The following is a 25,469-nucleotide window of genomic DNA, read 5'->3' on the forward strand; positions in this document are numbered from 1 at the left end:
TTACTTGATGCCTGAATAAGCATAAAATAACGGGATCACAGTATCACAGCTCTGTAAGTAACCTGTATGTTCCAAGCTGCTAGTATTGCTTGAACAAAATAAAAATTACAGATACTCCAAGAACCGTGAAGAAGTCCTAAAGTTTAAGCCTAATTTGGAAATGGAGTAACCACTCCTCAGAAGAGGAAAAATGGTGTAATTTTTCTGATCAGGATAGATTATTTGAATTATCTTCAACCCAGAACAGGCTCTTATCAATGCCACTAATTGGTGAGGGAGATTGTAAACCCTCCTGTCAAAAAACCCTGAAAAAGCCTCTTCAAACATAGAAAAAAGAACACAGTTTGAGGGCAGACTGAAGGAGGGAAGAGGTGAATCCCCTTGCTGGTTGCTGAACAGCCATGAAGTTCTTTAATGCTGCTAGTTGCTCCCTGCTTTCCCTTTTCAGCAGCTTTAGAGAAAGTAGGAGCATAAAGCAGTTTAAAGCCACCTTTACTGGTGCTCTCTTTAGCAACAAAAGCCAGAACTTTGGCATAATAGAGGTCTGTGATGCAATTCACAAATGTTCAGTTATCTCAGTGTTCATCTACTAGGAACATAAGGTATTCCTTTAGTAAGCTTTAATGGGTACTTATATTTATTGTATGCTCATTTTACTGTTACTTCAGGAAACATCCCAGGAAAAGAATATGGAACTTGCAAGGAACTGCACAGTTAGTCCAATAAAAGCAAATTCCAGTACCCTTTGAAATCCTACCTGCAGCTTGCTTTCATGTGCTAATGGTAATAGTTATCACTGCCAACAACCTTTGAACAAAACTGGTTTGTGACTTCTATTCTTTTTTGCACATATCCTTGATTTAACAAGAAAGATGGGGAACATCTGTGGGCAACTTACCACTGGGCACTTCTTCGGAAGCAGGAGATACGAACTTGAATCCCCTCGAGCTTCTGAAACCCACGTTTTCAGTTTTGTGGAAGAGTCCCCTCGCCTTGAGATTGCTTCAGCCAGTTTCTTAAACCCTTCCGATGGATTTTAAGAAGTCATAGCAATCTTTAAGCAGCTCTTTGGTCTTTCCCCGACTTTCCCATTCCCCCTCTTCGACCACAGCATGTATCCTTACCCTCTGTTGTTTTTGCCAACTGCTCTAAAATATCTGATTACAATCGACTTCTTTATGTGTACCAAAAGGGAAAGGGAAAAAGAAAGAGAGACCTTGAGCACTTTGGCTTCCTAGGCATCATGCTAGTCTTCTGTTCTGTGGTGTAGTAGAGGATTAATTCTCCCATCGGTTTCTCTACTCTTGTTACAGCTATGGATTTTTAGCCACAAATCCAGTCCTTCAAATGAAGATGAGCTTTTATAACTTAGGCCATACCTGATGCAGAAAGAGATCACCTCTGTATTGTTTATCTCAGAGCAGAAGATCCTGTGCCTCTGAGACAGAGTTCTTCCTGGAAACGTTCCTTGGGTCACCCATTTCCACCACAGTGCCTTTTAAGCATGGGTATGTCATCAGATTCTAGACAATAACTGCCTGCATACACTCATACAGTACCCACAGCATTCCATCACCACACGGATATACAGTGACCACTGCAAGGCAGATTTTAGGTTCCCTTTACAAACAAACAAAAAAGCCAGAATACCTAATACATGTCCTTCAATTTTCCAGTATTTTAGACACTTATTTCTTTTGAAGAACAAGGTTTTTGGTTTCTTAACACATGGGAGAAAAACAAACTGGAAGTAAGCAGCTAGCTGCATTGGTAGCAGCTTAAGCCACATGCAGAAGAACAGATTAAAGCAAAGCAAACATGAATAAAAAAATCCCAAGCTTCTTGGTAAAACTGTACCTCATTAAATAGCAGAAGCTCTCATATACATGTCTGCAAGAGAGTCTCAGACATTAAACAAGGCTGGAGCCTGTACGTGGCTAGTTCACTGCTAGCTTACAAACGTTTATGTTTTAAAATCCATTACCTGCATTCTTGACAGAAGTTTATCTAAATACTTTGCATTAGCCAGGCTGCAGATGTGATATTAAAGTATGCTAGTCTTAAATTTTGATCACAGGGACAAAGTACCCTTTCTACATTTTCACTGCAGCTCTTTAAAAATAAGCTTCTATAGACATTAAGAAACTGAGTGCAGATACTCTACGTAACCAAGCTTTGACATTTATCTAATACACAAGGGGGATAAAAAACTTGATTCAAAGGTAATTTTTTTACAAGTGCACACATTCCCCCCTCCCCCCATTTTCTTTATTGGTGATATGGGAATGAAAAAAAATAGCTTGAGTGCAGCGAATTGCTGAATTCAAGCAGAATTCACTTTTCTGGAACCTCCACAACAATCCAGCCAACAGGGGGCTGTCTGGCTACACCATGTCACCGAATCTGCAGCAAAACACTTTCTCTGAGCACACAACCTACCAGCCATGCACGCTTCCTAAAACTGGCTGTTGCACAGGTCATTTAACAGATTTCTTACCTCCAAAACAGTAGAGGTCTTTTTCATCTTTTTTCTGATGCTACTGGAAATTTCTTATTTTTGTGTCTGAAGTTTCATTATACATAGATGGATAATATAGTTTATATATTTGTTGGTACGTCTGCAAATAACAGATATTGCTTACTGGAAAAGAGGGAGACTTTCACATTCTCTTGATGACAGGAAAGGTGTGTCACAGCTGTTTCCATATGCTAAGCAGCTGTATCTGTATGAGCATTTTTGTGTTAGTTTCATATATGGATAGCAATCTTCGGTAGAAGGAAGGAGGTAGACCAAGAAGTTGTTAGCCCCTTTGATACTGACTTAAAGAGCAGATAGGCAAAATCTGTCTGTAGGAGTATCAAGAAAGGAAGAATATGGCCCTGAATATTCCTTACATTGGTTTTAAGAAATGGAAATTAACTTTAATACTGGACTGCCATTCTTGAGAGCAAAGGGAACTTTTCCTTGGTGCCAGCACTGTTGCTCACACAGCAAGCACATTCAGCTGGCCGAGCTTACCAAAACCAAACCCAAAGTCATTCAGTGAAACCACCATGGAAATATCAGAGCCAGGCTAATACTGAAGGAAACAGGAAGACTCTGTCAGTCCCAAACTTGTCTGGCTTGAGAATCACAGGACTGCAGAACCATAGTCATATATTATTGTTGACTATTCTAGCTGGTCCAATAATATAATCCTTGAAGCTTTTCCTTTGCCTTTATTTCAATAAAATATTAAAAATGTATATACATTGGAGACTTTATATTCTACAATTTATGCCTTATACAGCTCAAATTTTAAAATACTTAAGTTTTTTTGGAGTATTTTATGAGAGATTCCAAAATGTTTTACTTTTAAAACCACTTTAAAGCGTAAAAGCTGCTGACAGAAGGTTCCTTTATAGGTAATAAAGCCACGCGCTTGCCCTGCAAAAACCATAGGGAAATGTGAAACTTTCTATCCATGGCTGTCTCCTATGGCTATAAACAGCAGAAGAAAACATTACAGATACATTATTCCCATCTCTCAACAGAAGCTAAGTAAGTCAGCCTCTAGCTACTCAGCACTGCATACTTAAGATTGAAGATTCAAACTGCTATAATTCATTTGTTAATTTCAGAACTTTTGAACATAGGGTTCAAATTTTACATTAAGAGACGGAAGCAATATTAGGTGAATTTCATTTGATTTATTAACACAGAGCTATTACAAGTGAATCAAATGTGGAAAAAAATATTGAGTTGTTGCACGTGAGAGCCATTACATAACTTCCAACAGAAATAAACTGCTTAATTTAGAGTGAAAAAGAAATACCCCAGTGATACTAGCCCCCTCACAGAAAGATGAACAATGTCATTTGTGGCATGGCATTTTCTCCATTATTTTTCTTATTTCTGCTTATAGTTAAACATTTTCTTCCGACACACACTCACAACTGCCACCTTAGAAAGGAGGTTCACATATATCTCAGACATAAGTTTTCCTTCAAATACATTTTAAGCTTTTTGTTTGTCTGTTTTAAGAAGAATTGCTACTTCTGCTTCAAGTTAAACTGTGGTAAAATAGTAGCTCACCACTTCAGATATATTTCTATCAATCATTTCTTGTGTCTTCTATGACAAGAGATTGTCATGAAGAACATAAGGGGAGTCTGAACATTTCAAATTCCAATCATTACTGCTAGTATTGCTACCTGATTAGGAGATACTTCCCCCAATACTTAACGAGATACCACTATTAAGGGAAAAGTGGAAACATTTTCACATGTCTATATCTGAATATCAAGTACAGAACCACTCTCACTCAGTAAGTGTGCCATATGCAGCACCAAGAAAACTGCTTTTGAAACTTGATGAACAATGGCCTGTAGAAGTCCTAAACGCATACGTGTAAGTCACTTTACATTTTAAAAGATCTGCTGTTTACCACTGTACATAAGAATTTAAGTGTTACAATTTAACTAGTTCATTCTTTCTGCAACATAGTTCTTTACAGGTAAATCTGTGGTAAAATATGTTGAAGTTCAAACATGAACACTACCTTTAGTGTATAAAAGATTTTGCAGAATATTTAATGTGTTGCTCATGAAACCACATTCTAAAAATAGGACAAACAAGTGTTTAATAGTAATAGCTAAATATGCAAAATGAATCAATGACAAGATAGGAGACAAATCAGAGTATTTTGGAGCTCACAGGACTGTACGAATAGACCATGAATCAACAACATGGAAACTTGGTTTCTCAGCTTGAGCTGGCAGCAAGGAAAATTGATTGCAGATCTGGTCTTTAAAAGATGCACAATACTCATCTCTTTCTCTGAGATCAGAGTTAATAAATGCCACAGAAAATTCCATAAGGAAATGCATTACTGTAGTACAGCTACTAAATAAAAGTGGTTTTTAAACAAACAAAACCCAACAGCCCTTCAAGGTAAGTGTCTATTACCCCTATGTTAAATGTGATATGGAGGCGTAGAAACTATAGTATGCAACAGTTTGAGGTACCCTAAGAAGACAGAAGACTGTCAACAGACATGTTACACGGTATTTTAATTCAAATGGCAACTCCCAAGAAGCTCAGCTGCAAATGTGAACAGCCAGTGTTTCTGTCAGCTGTGAGGGTCTTAAGTCACCCCCTGAAGTGAGGAACACCAGTACTATGAAAACAATGGCCTGGTAACTTGTTTAGCATCATATAAGAATAAGGGCAGAAAAAGAAAACATCATGTCCAATTCTTAGGAATTCTCCTTTGACACAACCATGAAGACATGGCTGCTTCTACTCGCAGTCTTCTGTTCCATTGCCTACAGAATTTTCTACGAATTTCTGCAGCACCTATCAGACTTCTTGCTTGCACAGCCCACAAACATCTTCCCTGGCTCTGCACCACACCAGGTCAATCCTATCATTAGATTAAATATTCTGTATGATCACAAAGACTGCTTCATAGTACACTAACACAAGGGGGCAAATGAAGATTGCCGAATCTTAAAGCAGGAGCTATCTATCTTCTTAGTGTTTCATTTTGTGATCTTCATATTCTCTTTACAGTTTAGTTATTAGGTTGTGTTTTGGTTCCCCCCCCCAAAAAGCATTTCCCCCTTTGAGTTCCAATTCCCATTTGTGGAAGTAAATATTTTAACTAAGACGATGAGAGAACTGAAGCATCTTTCACATGAAGAAAGGCTGAGAGAGCTGGGAGTCCAGCCTGGAGAAGAAGAGGCTGGTGTGTGTGTGATCTTAAAGTTTATAAATGCCTGCTGATGGGGATAAGGGAGAGTAAAAAACATAGCCAGGCTCTTCTCAGCTGTGTCCAGTGACAGGACAGGAGGCAACAAGCACAAAATTCTACCTGAACAGGACAGGTTGCAGAGTGTCCATCCTTGAAGATACTCAAAACCTGACTGGACACAGCCCTAAAAAACCCTGCTCTGCCTGACCCTGCTCGGATTAGATGATCTCCAGAGGTCCCTTCCAACCTCAAATATTCTGTTATTTTGGGGTTCCTTTTCAGGACCAAATTAATGAAGTAGCTGAGAGCACTAATAAGGTTGCCCTCTTCTGTGTGGAATACAATGAGGGGGATGAAACTGACAGTGATTTCACAGATGACAGCAAAAGCTACTACTTAACAGTCTGCATTCCCTTCTGGATCTGAAGTGCAGAGTGCTCTAATGAACGTTAGGAGTGATCCAAGGTGTGCAAGCCCCTTTCCCCCAAGACTGACTCCTCTTTGCCTCAGGCCAGATCCCTTCTCTCAGGCTGCTGCTTCTTCCAATTTCAAGAAACAAACAAAACCCCCAAATCTTTGCTCAACCTGGACAGAAGTTTCCCCCCGCCCTTCCAATTTTCCAGTTCATCAGATCTGTCCTTCCCCATCAGTTCTCAGCTCCAACCTTTCAACATTAGATTTTTAGACACACTCCTCTCACTAGTTGTCTTCGCTCCTATACAGCTACTAGTCTCAGTTTATTTTCAAGCAGGCCTATCTTTTCTTTTCCTTTTATATGAATTAAGCATCTTTCTTCCCCCATACAGTTCCTAAGCCTAGCAGAAAATAAGCACCTGAACTGAAAACAGCGAGCCTTCCTTTCTTGCATCAGGCACCATCCTTAGGACCCCAGAGCTGCAATGCAGAGGGAGTTCCATTCAGCCATGGGCTATGGCACTGCCCATGCAGGTAAAACCCTGGAAAATACAATTGCTAATATTATTTAAGGCAACTGTAAACCATGCAAGAAATATGACATTCTTTTCAAAGATTTAGGAACTGAGTAATTTGAGTAAGCCTTCATAAGCACTTGAAGTACTTGACGTACACAGACAGGAACTTTGGTTCCTCAGTTGAGCTCTGGTTCTGCAAATGCTCAAATTGTATTTTCATCTTGTCAATAAACTGTTACAAGCTGCTAGGGCCACCAAACAAGGTAGTCCAACCTTTCCCCTTCTGCTTCTTCCCACTCCCTGCCATCCCCTGCCTTGTGAACCAGAAGGAAGCAGTCTGTTTCGCTGTTCACATGAAGGCCTGCACTGGCACAATGAAGTAGTCAGGAATAAATGGTTTGGCCACTGGACTTTGACAAAGCCACGCAAATAGACTTACTTGTTGCATGTTCTCAAATCTTTCTGATCAGCTCTTTAGATTCACATCTACTCATAGAAGTACTGGTAAAAAAGCCTAGATACATTAAAATATTAGGTCTACAAGAGTAACAGGATGGATGGCGCTCTGCAAGCACCATGGTCTGCAGTGTGCTAACAAAAATCAGTGACCATTAAAGGGAGGGAAATAGTGGAAGAATAATGTCTCTTTCTTTTATAACCCACAGAGTCTGGTCTTTCCAAGCATTTCTAAGTTTCCAAATGGCTGAAATGTATGTGCAGGTCTTTAGTATTAAGCAGTTACAGACTAACAAATATACTGCCACTTAAAGAAGCCTCAGTGAGAAAGCTATCCAACTTTGAGCCCGATAGCATATTTTTTTTGAGTAGTCAACCTCATTTTGGCCACATATCTTAAGAGACCCATAGTAGGTAAATGTACACACAGAAGTGTTTACTTTATGAAAAGCTGTAGGCTATCTAATACTGCACAGCTTTACTATTGAGAACCACTCAGGAGTGAACTAAATTGGAAATTTTAGCCATCGGTAATTTCACCAGTTCAAATCCATAGCAGAGGCAGACAAGAAAAGTGTGATTTTTTTACCAGCACATACACCAGGCTGAAATTCTATACGGTCACATAATGCAGATTTATGAATTATAACAACTTGGATTCATATTCATCTACGTCATGTTTGTACCTGTGCAACTGCACCAGTAGCAGGCCTGTGAAGCCTGAAGTCAAAACAAATCCCCAGTGCAGATAAGCTTTATTCCCTCCTTTTAAAACATCTATATGATGTATAAAGTTGAATCTGTGAGCACTTATTTGAAGAAGGCATGTGTATTTTAATGGTAGAATATAATGGGGCTAATAAAATGAGATTAGCAAGTGATACTGAGTCATGATAGTGAAGAAAATAATATCTTAAAAGGAAACACATTTTCAGATCTTGACTGTATCTAAAATTAGTGACATTTACATAACCATTAGTCTACATTTGACTCACCACACAGTTCTTGCATGCAGCTTTTAAAAGGAAAGAAGCCCATGTAATTTCCATTCTCACTGCAGCGATTTCAATCATCTCAATGAAAAATTCCCCTGCAAGAGAAACATCTTAGTGGAAGATGAGAAAAGAAAATTAGTAAGTTCACAGTCAGATACATAGTTTAAACTTCTAACCGTAAAAATGTTACCTGTCTATAGACACAGTGATTTAAGAAATGAAGTGTTTAATAATTTTTGTTAAAAATTTTGGAAGACACTTTCACTTTATGTGCTCCCTTTGCTAAAAACATGACAAAACATTTCCCAGTTCCATTCATTAAGAAAATGCTGCAAAAATGAACACACATTTTTAAGGGTTTTAATAAAGAAATACTGACATTTAAAGTAACACCATTTTAATAATTTTTTTATATATATAAACACACTTACCAAAGGATTGTTAGACACGTGTAGCTTGAGATGGCTCCTTTAATAAACTCAGCTTTCATGTAAACCAATGAAAGTTATATACACGTCTATTCTATATTTAACATTAGATACTATGAAGTCCTAAATATTGTTTCTGAATAGATGAAAATACAAACATAAGCCAAGAAAGTGTTCATAAACAATCAACATATAAATTATAACAACAAAAAGGCATCAGGAAATACACAAAACGTCCTTTTTTATGACTCACATGCAGAAGTGGCTAGCCTTACTTCAGCAGCACAGTTAATACTGGAGATATTTACAGTCTTAACACCAATATTTACGTGCTGCTAAAGTATGACAGACATCAGTATCACAAGATCGACTAATTCATAAGTGCTATTTCTCTTCAGGATGATGAAATCCTTGTATTTTTGAGGCAGCACAATATGGCCTGCACCTTTTCAAAACCCACAAACCATTATGTGCTGCTACGTTATGCCAAGGTGTCTACCATACTTCAAGGAAATAGAAACATAAGCTGAACGCAGAATTTTCTTACTGAACGTTAGTTTTCATGTACTGACATCAGCTGTATTAATAAACTACAAAATGTTTGTAAAACATTTGTCCATTGCCAAGCTGACTGTTTACTTACAGTGAAGCTCTAGACTTTATTGTCAACTATGCACAATACCTTAATGGGACATGAACCAGGAACTGGACAATTGTGTGTCTGATTAGAGGAACTAAAGATTATGCAGATGTTTACTTCAAAATGAAAAAGCCTGGGTTATTTTCTAATCTAACTTTTGGTCATCTGGAAACCTCTAATGTGAAAAAACCAACTTTCATATATAAGAGAGTAAGAGTTGATTTCAGAATAAACTTCTGGCAAGTACTATATCAGTCCCCAAGCCATTTGTTACCTCTGCAGGTTACACTTGCCACAATTTTTTGGCAGACAGATTTAAATGTGCTTCTTAGTCCATTTCGGGGGGGGGAACAAAAAAAAACCAAAAACAAAACCCCTGCCTCCCCCCAACAGATTGTTAGCAAGAACAGTAACTTATCTCTTATTAGGAGCAGGAGTTCATCTGCCCCAGCCTAGCATGACCATGCTACTTTACTTGAAGAGGTAGGCAAGAGAGTTGGAGTTCACATCCCTGCCAGGTATCCTTTTCTTATACTAAAGTATGCCAGCATTTTAAGTGTGTATAGTACTTTTACTGGTTCCCTAGATAACATGAATTATGCTTTCTTTAATGTTTTTATACCAAGTTATTAAGACAAAAGCTACTTACACAGCATGGACCCAAGCACTCCATTCCATTGCAATGAGCCTTCTAGTCAGTTCATGATAAAACAACTTCTGTAAATTAACAGGGCTATCTTGAAGCACAAAAAAGTTTGGCAGGCCACAGAGGGGGAAAGTTTGTCGAGTTTTCCTTTTTTCTCCTTGTATTTTTGTTCCTACAATAATACAGCAGGATGATCTCTGCTAGAAGGGTCTGTTGCTACAAATGTGCCAATTAAAGTGAGATTTGCCAGTGTAAGTTTACAGGTAGCTGCAGCAACACTGAGGTTTTTACATAGCTATCTAGGTACAAATGCTACTGTAGGAACTGTATGAAAGAGCCATTTCTGGTATATTTTATACACACACAACTACATTTACACTGTTTTCCTCTCTTACTACCTATGTTAGTTTGGTTTTTAAATTGGACAGCTAAAATAGGCAAACTAGATTATATACGCACAACTTACCCAGTACCTTGGTGAAGTAAAACCTGAATGCAAAGTCAAAATAAACTTAACTGTAAAGGTATGCTCTGACAGTTGGTCTCCCCCCTGAAGAAAATGTGCTAGGTGTAATCCAAGAGAGGAAGAGGTAAAGAAAAATCTCCACCATATATACATAACGTGGAAGGCAAAGATAAAGAAATAAAAATACTTCTTCTTACTTGTAGATTTACCTTAAAAGATTGAAAAATTATTTAAATAAGACAGCTGCAACATTTAATACCTTTGGAAGTACATTTCTCGTTTGTACATTCAGGCCAAATTCTTCATTTGTAAACTAGAAATTGTGTGTTTAACTAGATACTGTTGTTTCAATTGCCTAGTTGTTTTTAGCTTCTAGTTTAGGCATGGAGTTTTTTTCTGCTGCATAAGTAAATCCCTCTAAAATTAAACTACACACACCATGAAATGAAGACTTGGCAGAATTATTATTCTATTTTCTACAGTAAGTACATTAGTAAGAGAACTTGCAGGTAATTCCCCCCACCCACCCAAAACACGAACACAAAACATCACATGCATTACAGGATTGTGGTTGGTTGTTTTTTGGGTTTGTTTTTTTTTTTTTTTTTTAATGTTTTTGGTGGTTTTTTTCCCCCTTTTTTTTTTAACTTTACTACCAAAAATGCCCCAAAACAAACAAACAAAAATCAAACACAACACAACTGTATATTTTCTACGCTGCTATTAAAAATACATTTTATCTGTAAGGAGAATAAGCAAGTTTTCACATAAAATTGAAGACATTCTATGTGAGAGAAGGGGTTGAAGAACAGAAAAAGGATGAAAGGAGGAAGACTAAGATAAAAAGTGTACTGATAGCTAAACCAGAAATCTACCGAAATCCAGGAGTGTCTGCACAAAGCTTTGTATCTCTATGTTTTGGTCATAAAGCTAATATAGTCATGCTATCAAGAGTGCTTTTCCTACCTCTATCCTTGTGTCTTAAGATGAGGGTCTGTGGGTGAGAGAGACAGACAGACAGAGGAGACCTCAATAAAGGCAGGGAATCATGTATGCAGGCAGCTCCATTAGATCCCTCTAAGCCCCTGAAAGTGAGAGCTCTGCTGCAGAAGATGGAATTAAAAAAGGATTCTGAAGATGCAGAACTGAAATTCCATGGAAGCAGGCTCTCTACACATATGCAGAAGTCAGGAATGCTGTTAGAAAAAAAAGAAATTAAATCGTTAAAAAAAAAAAAAAAGAAAAAAGGTGTGTTTTTGTGATTGGGGTGTTCACAATCAAGGAAGCAAGGAAGGAGCCTTTCCTTGATTTCAGTATTTCTTAGTTGATTTATCAAAGACCAAGCCTAATATAAAAATACCATGTTCAGTTTTTATTGGTTTATGGTTAAGAGTTTATGACAACACCAAGCTCAATTCAGTCTCTTTCTGACCCCATGAAAACCAGCTATAAGTGAACTTCTGGCTACTATAACTACTAATAAGCTCCTTAAATGCTACTATAACTACTAATAAGCTCCTTAAATTCTGTGTAACACACTGTATGCAAAAGGTACCTACTAGCCAGCAATCTGACAGTTCAGTGGAGTAAAACATATCAAAGCCTTTCTATTAAACACTGTATATTGTCTCAGATGCCCAAGAACATGACATAAGATTAAACATTTACCTTGTGCCTTTTGCTCATACAACAAAAGCGCTCCCTTGATATTTCTTGGCCAAAACACCTCTCACTGATAGTGTTATACACCATTTGCACACAACCGTACTCCATTGCTTGTGTTACTTACTCATTAATGCAAAGCAACACAGATCCACTATGAAAACAAGGCTATTGCTTCACTGTTCATTGTGACCCTTTCCCAACATCATTTCAACTTAAAACTAGAAATCTGAAGGTGAAAGATACTGAAAGCCTCTTAAGTGTTCCACAGTCTAAAGCATTTCATTTTTTGTCCACCAGTGCTACTCTCCCCCATAACACAGACATCAGAAAGAACATCCCCGTATCTCAGTTCTCCCAGTTTAGCTTCTTAGTTTAAACTAGGAATGAGACAGGGTTTGCACTCAGATGGCACAGTTTGAAGTGGGGCAGTTTCAACAAGCGTGTCTTGTTCTGTGCATTCCATGAAGAGAGTAACTTTCTCACATGGCAGACAGGACATTTTGCAGTGATAGCTTTTTTGACAACTGCTGGTGAATTTGCAAAGCTCTCCTCTCAGAGCTCACAGTTCAGTGCCACTAATACACCATTCAATATGAATAAACACACTGACAGTTCAACTCTTGCTGCAAATACATAATTTTTTTTTTTTTTTACTACATTCATTTGGGCAAAAAACTGAATTAGGGATAATCTCACTTCACTATTAAGAAATATAAACACTGCTGTTCTCAAGCATCAAAATTTTAAGATCCAAATGTGTATGTAGCTGTATCTTGATAATACACTGTTTACTTCTCCCCCTGCCCCCATCCGTTTAAACAATAGTAGTTTCACTTTATTTTTGTCATATGCTTACTCAACACTGTAATATTTATACTGCAAACACACTGGAATTTATAACTCTTGCTCATTCTTAAAACTTACATTTAGAAGTACATTCTTTTACTCCTGCCTTCTGGTTGCTTTTGTTAAGGAACCCTCTTCCCTCTAATTCTTAGTGTCAGCAGCCTTTAAAGTGATATGCATATATTTAAAAAAGTAAAAAAGATTCAGCTGAAATATTTCAAAGTATTACTTTAAAGGTATCGGTGTACTTTTGGCTACTATTGCATTATTATTTCATTCAGGTATAACCTATGATATTCAGTTAATTGACTCAACTTAATTGAGGCTACTTTGTGGTCGTAGAGGAAGACGAATTAAGAGAATTAACTATACACATTAATTGCTATTCTTTTAAAGTAACAGTAAGATTTTGAACTCATGTTTAAGATTGCAATTCTAAAAAACAGTCTGTGTCTAACCTAGCAATTCTATGCTAGGGTTGGGGTTTTTTTGTTTGTTTTTGGTTTTTTTTTTTTTTTTAATTTTGGGTTTTTTAAATTAAATTACTGTAATCCAGCAATAATTAGCCCCAATTCACCTCAAAAAGGAGCAGTCATTCAGGATCAAGCTTATACACACTCTCCATGTATAATAGAACTTCCCATACTTCTACCAAGTAGTTGAATATTTCTAAGACTATTATCAATTTGTGTTAAAAAGTCACAATTAATGCTTTGGATAATTTTCTGAAGACAAAGATGAATATTTGAAGAGAGATAACTAGCACCGATCTGGAGTTTTGGTTGTAAATCATGGGTAAGGTTGAGCATACAAACTTTGACAAAAAAGGGACTGTCTGTTAACTATTTCCTGATCATGTCAACAATTTTTCCCATATAACCATGGCAAAAGACTGGGGGAACTACAGAAGTTGTTTGCAATGTAAAATAATAATAGAAAGTTAAGCAGGTAACTGCTGAAATCTACTGTTACTAAATTTGGAGAATCTATATCATGTGTCCAGCCATTTCTCCAAGGATGACGAACAAACATATTTAGATTAGCTGGAGAACTACTGCATGAGATAAACATAAAATAACAAAGACAGCTAAAAATAAAAACCAGGAAGTAAAACCAATAAGACATTCAGAAGTACAAAAATACCTGGAAATTTGGAAGTGCAGTTATGGTCTACCAGCATCAAATTCAGTTTTACATCCTTTTTACTTCACTTCAGCACTCCAACCACTGCTAATACTAGCTTGACTCACATATTCGTTTGTATGAGATGCACTTTTTTTTCCTCCTATTGCAGTCACGAAAACAAACCAAAGCCAAGCCAGTTATTTGGTACTGCAATATTGATGCTTCTATTGGAGCGATGAATAGCAACCAAAATGCAGCAGCTTTATGTGGAAGGCAAGAAACTAAAGGTAGTCAGTTCTGACTTGAACAAGTACAGGATGTCAAACAGTCAACAGTTTTTATAGCCTGCTAGCTAAAAAAGCAGAACTAAGGGAAGCTGATACAGCACACAAATATTATCAATGTATGTTTTAGTATATTATCAGTATATCTTAGTATCAACTCTAGCTTAAAAATAAAATTGAATAACTCCTCCCACCTCTTTTCCCAGCTTCTGAAGAGTGTTTTGTCAGATGTTGATGCATTAACTAGACTGCTATATGAAATACTTTACAGGGAACTTGTAAAGTGTAACAAGCTCTGGGTTCTAACAGAGTTTGTAAAAGTTGTATTTCAGAAAAGCTTTCCAGATCCCTCTTGATTGCACGGGTATAGCTTGCACATAACTTTAAAAAATCTGTCTTCCCTGCACCTTTGGCATGCACACAGGAAGAAAACTGTGTGAACACTTTCAATCTGTACCAGCATTCTTTCTGCTTGAAAGAACACATACAAAATTAAGAAAAACGAAGAAGCTATTTTTCTAAGTTCTACAAAGTAAGTTTTATATTTCATCATAGTGGTCATTAAAATGTTCCTTTCCCCCTGATTTTATCACAAAAAATATTAACAGTCAGTCTAGTGGATCTACCAAAAAGAAAGCCAGGTCTGTCCTAAAGTACAACTTCAGTTTCTATATTAGTATTTTAAAAAAAATTTCATAACACCTTTTCAGATTAAAACAATTAATAATAATAATAATAAAAAAATCAAGACACCCCCCCCCCAGTTCTCCAATAAACATATCCTTAGATTATTACACTATTACCTTCAGAAAAGATTATCCTATGGTTATAGTTCAAGTTTACACAACCTAAAGTACATAGAATCATTGCTGCTAAAAGAGAAAATGGAACAATCCTTCTTCAAATAACAATACCCATAGAATAATAACTTTCCATTACATAGCTGGTTTGTAAGACAGGGAAACAGGTTCTCCTCTTAAATATATTAGATTGTTGCCCCCCCCGATAAAAATTAAAAACATAACAAAAAGGACAGAAAACTAATAGCTGATAATTTCTAGCTTTCTTAAAGAATAAAATTTAAAAAAAAAAAGTTAATTTTATTAAATTCTCAGAAGACTTGCCCATTTAGCCGAGGAAGCAGTCACAGGCCTAATGTAAAATTTTGTGCTCTCCTAAGCTGGCACCCAGTCTTTCATGAAAGCAAGCCATGCAGGTATTGCTGTTTAAATTTTCTAACTCCATAATGTACAGCAAAGCATTTCTTGTCCTCAACACAATACTTAATACTCAAGCAGCATTTTGTAGGAACCCTGGTGGTCTCTGCACAGGATCAGTTTCCAAAGTATTGCTGGGAAAGTGGAAAATACATTAGTCAGTGTTAACCAGACTGCCTTCCTAGTTGCTATCTTATCTGAAATTGGCAAATAATAATAAATAATAGGACAGTAATATAGCTATATATATATATAAAAAAAAAAACCTTGGCCCAATATGTAAGTAATACTACTTGCACTACACAAAACCACAAATCTTAAATTTTTATTTTGTTACATCTCAGCATTGTATGGAACCACAATGCCTAAAGACAAAAACCAGGCCCATAGCTCAGAATGCAACCCTACTTGTAAAGGGCTAAATTTGCTGCATGTCTGCTTCCAAAGATTTAGGGTCAGAGTGACAATGCTATAAAATAAGGGTCAAAGCACAAAAAGACCAAGGCCACAGAACAAAGAGCTTTTCGTGTCCTGAAAGAAGTTGCTTTTTGTAAGCCTGCCTTCTGGCTTAGACAGTAAATTTGTCTTTTTCTTGACATCATCCCTACATGACTTCTATAAAATGCCAGACAACTGTATGACTTACAAAAGGTGAGACTGAACTGTTAGAAGAAATCAACTCAACTGTTAAGGGAATCCACTAGTTAACAGCAGAGGAACACCTCCTAGTAATTGCTACAGCTTTTCCAACCCTTAGCTGTATTTCTACAACTTCATTATTTAATTAGTCACTTCAGCAGATGTTTCAAGTGTCCTTAACACCTTTGGGGTGCAGATTCCTAGTCATATTATCTACTTAGATTATTGTTTATTCAATGGTAGCTGAGGAAATATGCAGAAGCAGCAACTCAGAAGACTGTTTTAATCTTCCCCTCACCCCTCTGTGAAATATTCATAGAAGAGATACCATCTAATACACAGATGTGTATACTCCCTTTCAAAAACATTTATGGGTTGGTTCCCCACTTCCCCATCAGTGGGACCCACTACTCACAGAACTGAGCTAATGCAAAATAAAATGGTGCTTTCCAAGGCTGACACAGATTGCTAAGCAGTGAAGTTCATTTTTCTAACTACAAAATGAACTTCACTTACGATATGCTTTTTCAAAACAACAACAACAATAGTTTTGCCAAATGAAAATAACTTTATCCACTGGGGGGAAAAAAAAAAAAAAAGAGATAAGGATGCTGGGTGCCTCTTATGGCTTTATATTAAGCTAGATTTTCAATATTTCACTAACAAGCTTAAAGTAAAACCACGCTGAATTAACTAGAAGTTAATATATTAAGAAAAAGATTTATAATCCAATACCTAAAGCTCACTAGTAGTAAAAAAAATCAGAATTGTACTCAGCCCTATCAAACTGTCTAGTAAATATCCACAAACCAAAAAGAAGGCATTAATCTCTGAACAATCAGCATGACTATTTTTTTAAAAATAAGAGGCTAGTTGACAGGACGTTCTTTGAGCAAATATCAGTATTGCAAGAAGTCTCTCTCCATCATAACTCAAACCTATATGAAAGAATCAGAATTATCACTAAGTTGTATACTATCTTTTTCAGCAGGTCTAAAGCATGACATTTTGAAAATCAGGTCTTGCTTACTTCAAGTAATTATTTTCCCCTTCAAAACAGATGGCTTCTGACCTCAAAGTTACTATATTTAATCTTTTTTCAGTCCTACTAACTTAAAAGCTGGAACTGGAGATTCAGATATATGGAATTAGGTTTAAAAAAAAAAAAAAAAAAATCAAAAAACTTACCTTTCGACTGTGGAGATTTACAATGGTTTTTGAGTTTCAGTGCCAGCAAAACAGAAGTTTTATGTTTTCAAAAGGAAGCAGATACCTTTGCTTTTACTCTGCATTAAGCTATAATACGTCTGATTCCTATTTTAAACATTAAATGTAGCATTTAAGAACATTATTTGGTTTTCTTCTTCCTAGAAATTTAATACAATCGAAAAATATCTTATTATAGGAAAAGCCTAGTGTAACATATGAAAGGCCTACTCCAATCATCCTACACTTTCTGAAGGAAACGATTACTCCTCATCTCTCAAGAAGCACTGGTACGAGTATACTGATTTTCCTTGTGGTGAATAGCAGCCCACAAGTTAAGGAACTGATGCAAACTGGCAGATTTCCCCTTCTAATTCTGAGTCATATGCGTCATCTTTTTGTCAAAAGCTGGGAAGAAAAAGAGTCTCTCTTCCAGCCTGCCACATGAAACCACCTGCTTAAAGATAGAACAGACCAATACTGCAATATTGGTCTGCACATTGCTGGTACTTACACATTTGTTCTTGCTTTGTTCAAATAAACAAAATTCTGAAGACAACCTTAACATTAACTTAACAACAGAACTTATTTCTTTGATTTAAGGCCAAAAATCAAGCTGGTAAATGGAAAAAAAAGATGAGTCATGTTGTCATGAAAGGCTTATTCTTAAAATTGGTAGTGTCTTACCTCCAAAAAACTAAGGATTCAATTCTGTAAAAGCTTACATGTATTACTTGAGTATTCAGCTAGATTTCGTATAAATATTCACATTCTCAAAATCAAGAGTTCATCTGTGTGATTAAGACTTCTTTATCGCTGTACATGATTATCAACTAATTCCTCAACACGCATGCCCCAACAAAATCAAAAACCTCCCCTAAACCCCAGAGCATCTAACAACTTCAGTGGGTTAAATTCCACATGTTCCTTTTTTTTTTTTCTTTTGCGCACTTTGCAAATTAAGAAGCGAGAAAACTATTTTCTTCTTTCACAGATTCATCAACGTCAGTCATTGTTGGACTATATACAGTGTGGTGACACAACCTCTCTTCCAAAGGCTCCAGCACCGATTAAGGTTGGGCACATCTTTGCCAGCAGATTACATATTTTCAAATTGCACTGGAGTTGCTGATCAGACCTGCAGAAAACAGGTGTAAATGTTTACTGTAACAATGCATTGTAGTACTTCTATTGATTTGTGGCACTGCCTGAGTGATTGTAAGTAACTATTCTTTATAAAAAAAAAACACCCTTGAGAGCAGTTAAAGCAAGAATAAGTTTTAGACATTTATAGTAAACTGTGCAAAAGAATGTACCAGTTTATCAAGTAGAATTATCTTTGCAGAGTGTTGGAATGATCATGCCATTTTAATCTTAGATTAGCTTTTTTATATGTAAGTACACATAAAATTTATAATAATATAGGATACATGTATATATAAAATTAGATAGAGAGATAGGTATAAACACAGATACACACACTTATAGAATGCCCTTGTGTTGAAATTTGTACTGTGGTACAAGTATTTACGTGGCTGGGTGCATGTATTTCAATATAATGAGAGAATTTGCATTGCTAAAATAATTCTTGAGTGCTTTTCAAGAACCATGACATCACCATTTGCATTACAGGTTATTATTTACAAGCATTCAGGATGTTCTGTAAATCTATAATGAACATTGCAACTGTGAAAACTGTAATTTATTATATAATGCACTTAGATAAATTGTTTAAATTGTGCACAATATATAGGGATGATCTCTCCTCCTCAGTTTAATATTAAGTATAGCACCTGATTGCTCATCTTACTTCAACTGGTTTTTTTTTCACATTCGATATATTATATTTTCCTTGATAAAATTATGAACAGAAAGTACTTGTCTGATATCCTGTTTGTGGTGTGGGGTTTTTTTGTTTTGTTTTGGGTTTTTTTTTATGAAATGAATTATTTATACTATCTTATTAATTTGCATAACTTTGCAGTATTTTGTAACAAATTTGTAAGAATATATTTTACTCACCATATATCCAATTTTCCTTGATACTTAACAAAAGGCATTTAAGTGTCAGTGCAATGTTACTTTACCTCCCAAACCCCAGTTATCTTTCAGACAAAGGGTTCAATGTAGCACATGAGCAAATTAAAAACGAACAGAAAACACCACTGAATAAGCTATGCCTTTTTGACAGTGGCAAGAGCGAGTGAGGTAAGACACTGTGGAAGATGTTTCTTAACTTCTAATTCAGCAAAGCATAAGAACTGGCTTAACTTGCTCCTCATTCAGTGGAGCACTCAAGGATATGAGAAGCAAGTTAAATAAATGATTTAGGAGGGTAATCACAAAGACCAGCTTTTGCCTGGGGGAGACCCTGGCAAAGTCTCCATAGGCTCCCTCTTTTTCAACACAGGGCCACAGGCACCCGTAACTGTTCTGGGGTAAACGGCTGCTTTGAATTGCCCTCTAGCGTTAGCCTTCATGAATTCCTACCTCAATGACAAATTCTGTTCAGGTTTTACATAATGGAAAGTGGGTCAGCAACATAAGTTAATTAATCTAAAAATAAAACAAACACAAAAATTTGAGCAGCATTTGGAATGATCATTTTCAGGTCAGAAGACTGCGAGGTTGACAAATTGGGTATTACACACCAAAAATGCAAGAAGACATCCATGTATCTAAATAGCAGCAACTCCCGCCCCAAACAACCAAGGGCAATAAATGTAAGAAATAACTGATGAACATTCCTGTATTTTACATTTCTGTTAGTTTCTTATGCAGTTTCACAAAAATATCAGTTTCTGAAACAAACACTCAGTATTCACAGCCAAATTCACTGTAATTACAGTGACAGAGCTGGGATCAAAACCTTAATGAAAGTTGAGGAGTTGCTGGTGTAAAAACAGAACACAGTCTAGCAGTACTAATACCCTGGAAGGAATTATTCTCTCACTGCTAATTCAAGTCTCCTAGTTACACTCTAAACCTGGATGGAAAACAGACACCATGCAAATGAAGATCCAAATTTTAAACCTGGTGATTCCAGAAAGAAAAGTGCAAGCATTCTCCTGTGAGTTTATTTCAAACCATATTTTATCTACTCTTGAATTTATTAGAAAGGCCATGAATTTAGGACTTACAGAAGCATGGAGAACATATTAGTAACACTTGGATATCATACGGGCTATGGATTTCCATATACATAGTATTAAAGATGAACATATGACCCTTTGTTTAAAAAACTACTGTAGTCATACAGAACTACAATCCCTAACTAATACTCACTCTGCTTGAGAACTGAAACTTATTGTTAGACTTAGGTGATAAAACAGATGAAGAAAAATACACATTTGCTGCTTGTATAACCCCTGTGCTTGGCATTAAAAGCATCATTCTCCCTTCTCCTGAGAGCCTGGGAAAAAATCTTTTGGTTTTGGGGAACATGGGGACCAGGTAACCAGTACATAACCATTCTTTTTGATAAGGAGTTTTTTTGCCTGTGCAAGATACTGACATAAGTGTGACAGTATCAACAGAGAACTCTGTTCTGCAGTAGACTTTTGAATACATAATTTGATTTAGAGATAGACTTTCTCATAAGAGCCATTACAACATTTCACAACAGATGGAGCATCCTCCTTTTCTAATTCTTGATCTTGACTAAAATATGGACTAGCTTGTAACAGGAAGAAGTGTTTTGAGAATTACTAAAGCGATAACATGCGTAAGACCACAGTATCTACCCATTCTACCAAGAGAAAATTTTGCTCCAGAAGAATACAGAAATTCTGATGCAAATGTTTTGATTTATCAGATCCACTGGATCCACTGGAAATCCTGTCTAAATCTAAAACTGACTCATATTATGCTATACCCACTTTGAAGAAAGAAATTATCAGTTAAAGTTGGAACTATAATAATCATGTTCATAATTACAATACTTTTGAAATGTTTATGTTAACTTTCATATTAATACTTAAATCCATTTCTTTCTGTGGGGAGAGGGGGGAATTAAAAAAAAATTAAAAAAAAAATCACTCTTCATATCAACTAAGAAGCAGATGGATAAAATAATGAAAATCTTTGCCCTGAAGGCTTAAGAAAACCCCACAAAACCCACAAGACAAAAAAACCCATAGGACACTCACAGGAAATAAAGAGCAAGCTCTTAAAATTTAGTGGGTTAATGGAAAGGTATAAATATTTTAGAGATATTTGCACATTACTAAGATTTTTAAGTACTGCACAGATTAAAAAAATAGATATTGCAGATTTCTTGCTTTGAATAGATTATCTTAGGCTAAAAAGCACTAAAAAAGTCTTTCAAAATATTGCTGTAAAAATTGAGAATAACATAACAGAAAAATCTTGTTCTCTGAAAAAAGAAGTCCTGCCCCCAACAAACTCAGAAAAAAATTTACTGTGAATATCCATGTATATAAAATAAATTCAAAATTAACAAAGCTAGAAACAGTGGTTTATTCAAACACATTACTCGATTAGCAATTGCATCTTCATACATGGCCCTTTCCATGTGAGTGTGCGAACAGCAATCTAAAAAAAGGTGGATTAACGAGCCATCAATACAGTAGTTGAACATTTAAGAACTCTGATTACATTTCTCATTCCTCCACCCACAGCTTAAATGTATTGGTTTACATAAATTTCTACTTAGGTTTTTGTTGAAATAACTAAATAAACATATAAAATAAAAAATAATTTAAAAAGGGGCAATACCTTACTTTCATATATTTGCATTTGAGTGAGAGGAATAAGCATTTAAATATCCCAATTAGCATGTTTTAAGTATTTTTCCTGAAGAATTTGTATGTCATTTGTTTTACTTTTACTATTGCCTTGCAAGACGATTTTATCAACAGACAAGGAAAAATGAGGTATAAGTACACCAGTCCTAAATCCTTCCTATATACATGTTTCATTAAATGCCTAATCTAATAATAAAAGTTAATGTCTATTTAAATCTAATAGTATACAAAACTCCATTTTAAAATAATGTTAGGGCCAGATCTAGTTTAAACTAACAAAATCCAGAAAATTCAGTTGTTTCAGATTTCAAAACTTAGAACAGCCATGCCTAAGATATCACAGGGTTTCAAACAATGGCTGATTTTACACGTGTTGTAATAACTAGGCTTCGATTGCATTTATAGCTACATATCTCCTTCAGAAAAATTATTTAAGTTGCCTTTGGAAAGCAAGAGAAGTCCTTAAAGAAAGCATAGATGAGTTGACAAAGTAATCTGCAACAGTTCTGTTAGATGAGCAATAAGCATGCATTGTCAGCTTTCAAATTATGATTCGGTCAACAAGGTCTGTAGAGCCTCAAGTGTATACCTACAGTACGAATAGTAAAACTGGCCATGAAAAATTACATGAGAAGCACTTCAGCAAAGAATTCTGTACATTTTCATCTTTCCACCTTCATTACAATTAGATATTGCAAAACAGTTTACAAAGTCAAGCGTACAATTTGCAATAGCCACACTAACAATTTTTAAGGGGCCAGCACTGCAGCCCTTATTTCAGGCTCAACTTCCAACAACAACAAAAAAGGTAGTTTTGCTAAATAAGAACTATAATGCACAAGCTAAGAGTAAGAAAATAAAACAAACACACCCCACATCTCTCTTGAAAGTTTCACCTACTCTTTGGGTCATGAAAAAGCCATGCTGACTACCAAATACAAAACAGTTCTAGGGGAAAAAAAAAAAAAAAAAAAAAAAAAAAAGAGGGCCAAATTTCAGCATAAAAATGTTCTAGAGCCAATCAACACTTAGAAAGTGGATTCTAATGATAACTGACAACTGCAGCACTCTTGAAAGATATTTGAGCTTGTAAATGAGTAAGACTCAATTACTGCATTACTGCAAAACTCTTCTCTTTGGACTTTATGAAAATTATTTAGACTTGTCTCAAAGTTCAACATACTTTAATATCTTTTATTCATTAAAGGAAGTAAAGCTTGCATATAATGAGAACATGATTCTGCAAATCCTTATTCATGGTAGCGAGTCATTAGGGCTACTTGTGTATTTAAAAGTTTGCAGGATTAGGCCCTAAATTTAAAATCCCTTTGATTTACAGTTGTGAACCAGAAACCATATTTTGTTGCTGAATAAGAATCTATGAGAAATACTCTGAACTGGTGTCAGACCAAGGAACACTCCATCAAACTTTCACCTTTTAAATATGTCACAAGGGAGCCTTAGATACCTTTGCCTTGCAATATAATCCTGATTTTCATTAACAAGAATGTAATTTCTTTTGTACAGAAAAAAAAGAAAAAAATGAACAAATTCAAAGAAGTGTTCTTTGAAATCCTTACATTCCTAAGAAAACTAGAAGAAAAAAGGAAAAAAAAAACAAACCCAAAAACAGCCACCCACCCAACAGAAATGCAGTAGATTCAGAGCACAGTTTCTGGACAGACTGTGAAATATTTATTTATTTGGGAGCATGTTAGGCATGTTACCCAAACACTGTTACAGCATTAATAAAAATACTTTCACTGTGATTTTTAATCACAGAAAGAAAAGATTAAAAATTAAAAGAATTACCTACTCACTAATCACAAACTGCAAAGCTTATATAAAAGTTATGTTTCACTCCCTGTACTTTCTGTATTCAAAGTTTTGTTTCTCGACTGATAATTTTCCATAGGAGGTCTTAATTACCCTAAAATCATAGTATTATATGAAAAATATATTCAGAACATGTCTGCCTCAAATACTTCTATAACAGGAGGTGTATTACTGGTAAAAGCCAGCAATTCTTCAGTTACACTAGCCATTAGTTACAACAACGAGGAAATATGAAATTTACACCTCACTGGATTTGCTTGGTATAAATTAGCAGTTACTGGGATAATCTAAAATTTTGCTTTTTAAAACTTCTCTTATTTTATAGTACAATTACTTCCTACAAAAAAATGTGCTCTTGAAGACAGACAGATTTGATTAAGGATAAAAACTGGATTCCAGCTGAAAGCTGGAATTGCTAAAGTCACGACATGTTCATAAAATTTGTTGTACTGTAATATATTTTGCTGACGATAAAGTCTTACAGCTTTTACTACTCCATTTAGTATTTAAACAAATTTACTCAATTCAAGAGCAGTTACTATTTTAATTTCAATTGTTTATGTAAATGGTTAGTTAAGATTATTCATATACAACTAGATAGGTTATGATTACTCTGAATAGATTTCTCAGTTTCAGCCAAATTAGTACTTTTAGTGCAAACCAGGACTTGCAATATGAGTGTAGCATAGTCCATATCAATTATTTTTAAATGTTCACCGTTTTACTATGTAGTACCTATTTACCCACAGATAAAATAAGTAAAATTTCTGACTATTCTGGTACAGGTGAAGGGCTTTGAAGACCATTTTTTCCTGTTTTCTGCTTCTTTGCTTGTCAGGTAGCTAGTTTATTAATGCCTTTAAAAACAAATTTTACACAGTACATTGAAAGGCACTCAGTTAGCTCTCTATTCTATTCTTTAACACACCCTCCCAACAAAAAAAATACAGTTATTTAAAAATAAACACCATATCATCCATACTTTGCTTTTGGATTAGCAACATTTCAGTTGGAGTAATTCCCAAGACAAGAATATGAGAACAATACTATATGGAGAATTTATATAACTCCAATGATCAAGGCTGCTGCAAACTCAGCTTTTTATGCATATTTTTGGCCACTTCATTTCCTTCTGAGCACAGCTTGTGCGAATACTTTTACTTAGTCTTTTATAATTTTACAGAAGGAGTGTAAAGAAGAATTATTTTAACAAATAAAAAAAATCTTGAACAAACCAAGCAGAACTAGCCTATTTTGAATAATCTGAATAAGTTATACTAGCATATACATTTTTTAAAATAAAGAACATATGTAATAAGAGAAATGTTAATATAATATATACCATGCTCATGCTCCATCAACCTTCCAGAGAGTTTTTCAATCACAGGAGTAAGCCGTTCTCCAAAATCAGCTCTCTATTGAAAGGTCAAAACCTGCAATAAAAATGTCATGTATTATAACATATTTCCAACACCCACAGTTTCATGGTTGATCCCCAAACATAGATGTAGGTCATCAACTTGACCCTTGCATTGTCTATGTTACAGGAAATCCTAATTTTAAAAATACTTATTTTTTTTAAGCAAA

At 35.6% G+C, this 25,469-nt stretch overlaps 1 long non-coding RNA gene across 2 annotated transcripts in view; it reads right to left on the reverse strand.

Annotated features, from left to right (window-relative positions):
• Positions 1-3,670: 3,670 nt before the first annotated feature.
• LOC104322097 (uncharacterized) overlaps positions 3,671-25,469 on the reverse strand; it is a 79,555-nt gene continuing 57,756 nt past the window's right edge. The window contains exons 3-5 of one of the 2 annotated variants that reach the window (XR_011327945.1): positions 25,225-25,315; positions 8,119-8,213; positions 3,671-6,691 (exon numbers count right to left, since the gene is read on the reverse strand). This is a non-coding gene — a long non-coding RNA (uncharacterized lncRNA). Of the gene's footprint in view, positions 6,692-8,118; positions 9,444-25,224; positions 25,316-25,469 lie in introns of those variants that run through there. The other variant, XR_011327944.1, reaches the window with a different exon arrangement.

The sequence above is a fragment of the Haliaeetus albicilla genome, chromosome 15 (genome assembly GCF_947461875.1).
Source record: "Haliaeetus albicilla chromosome 15, bHalAlb1.1, whole genome shotgun sequence".
Classification (NCBI taxonomy): domain Eukaryota; kingdom Metazoa; phylum Chordata; class Aves; order Accipitriformes; family Accipitridae; genus Haliaeetus; species Haliaeetus albicilla.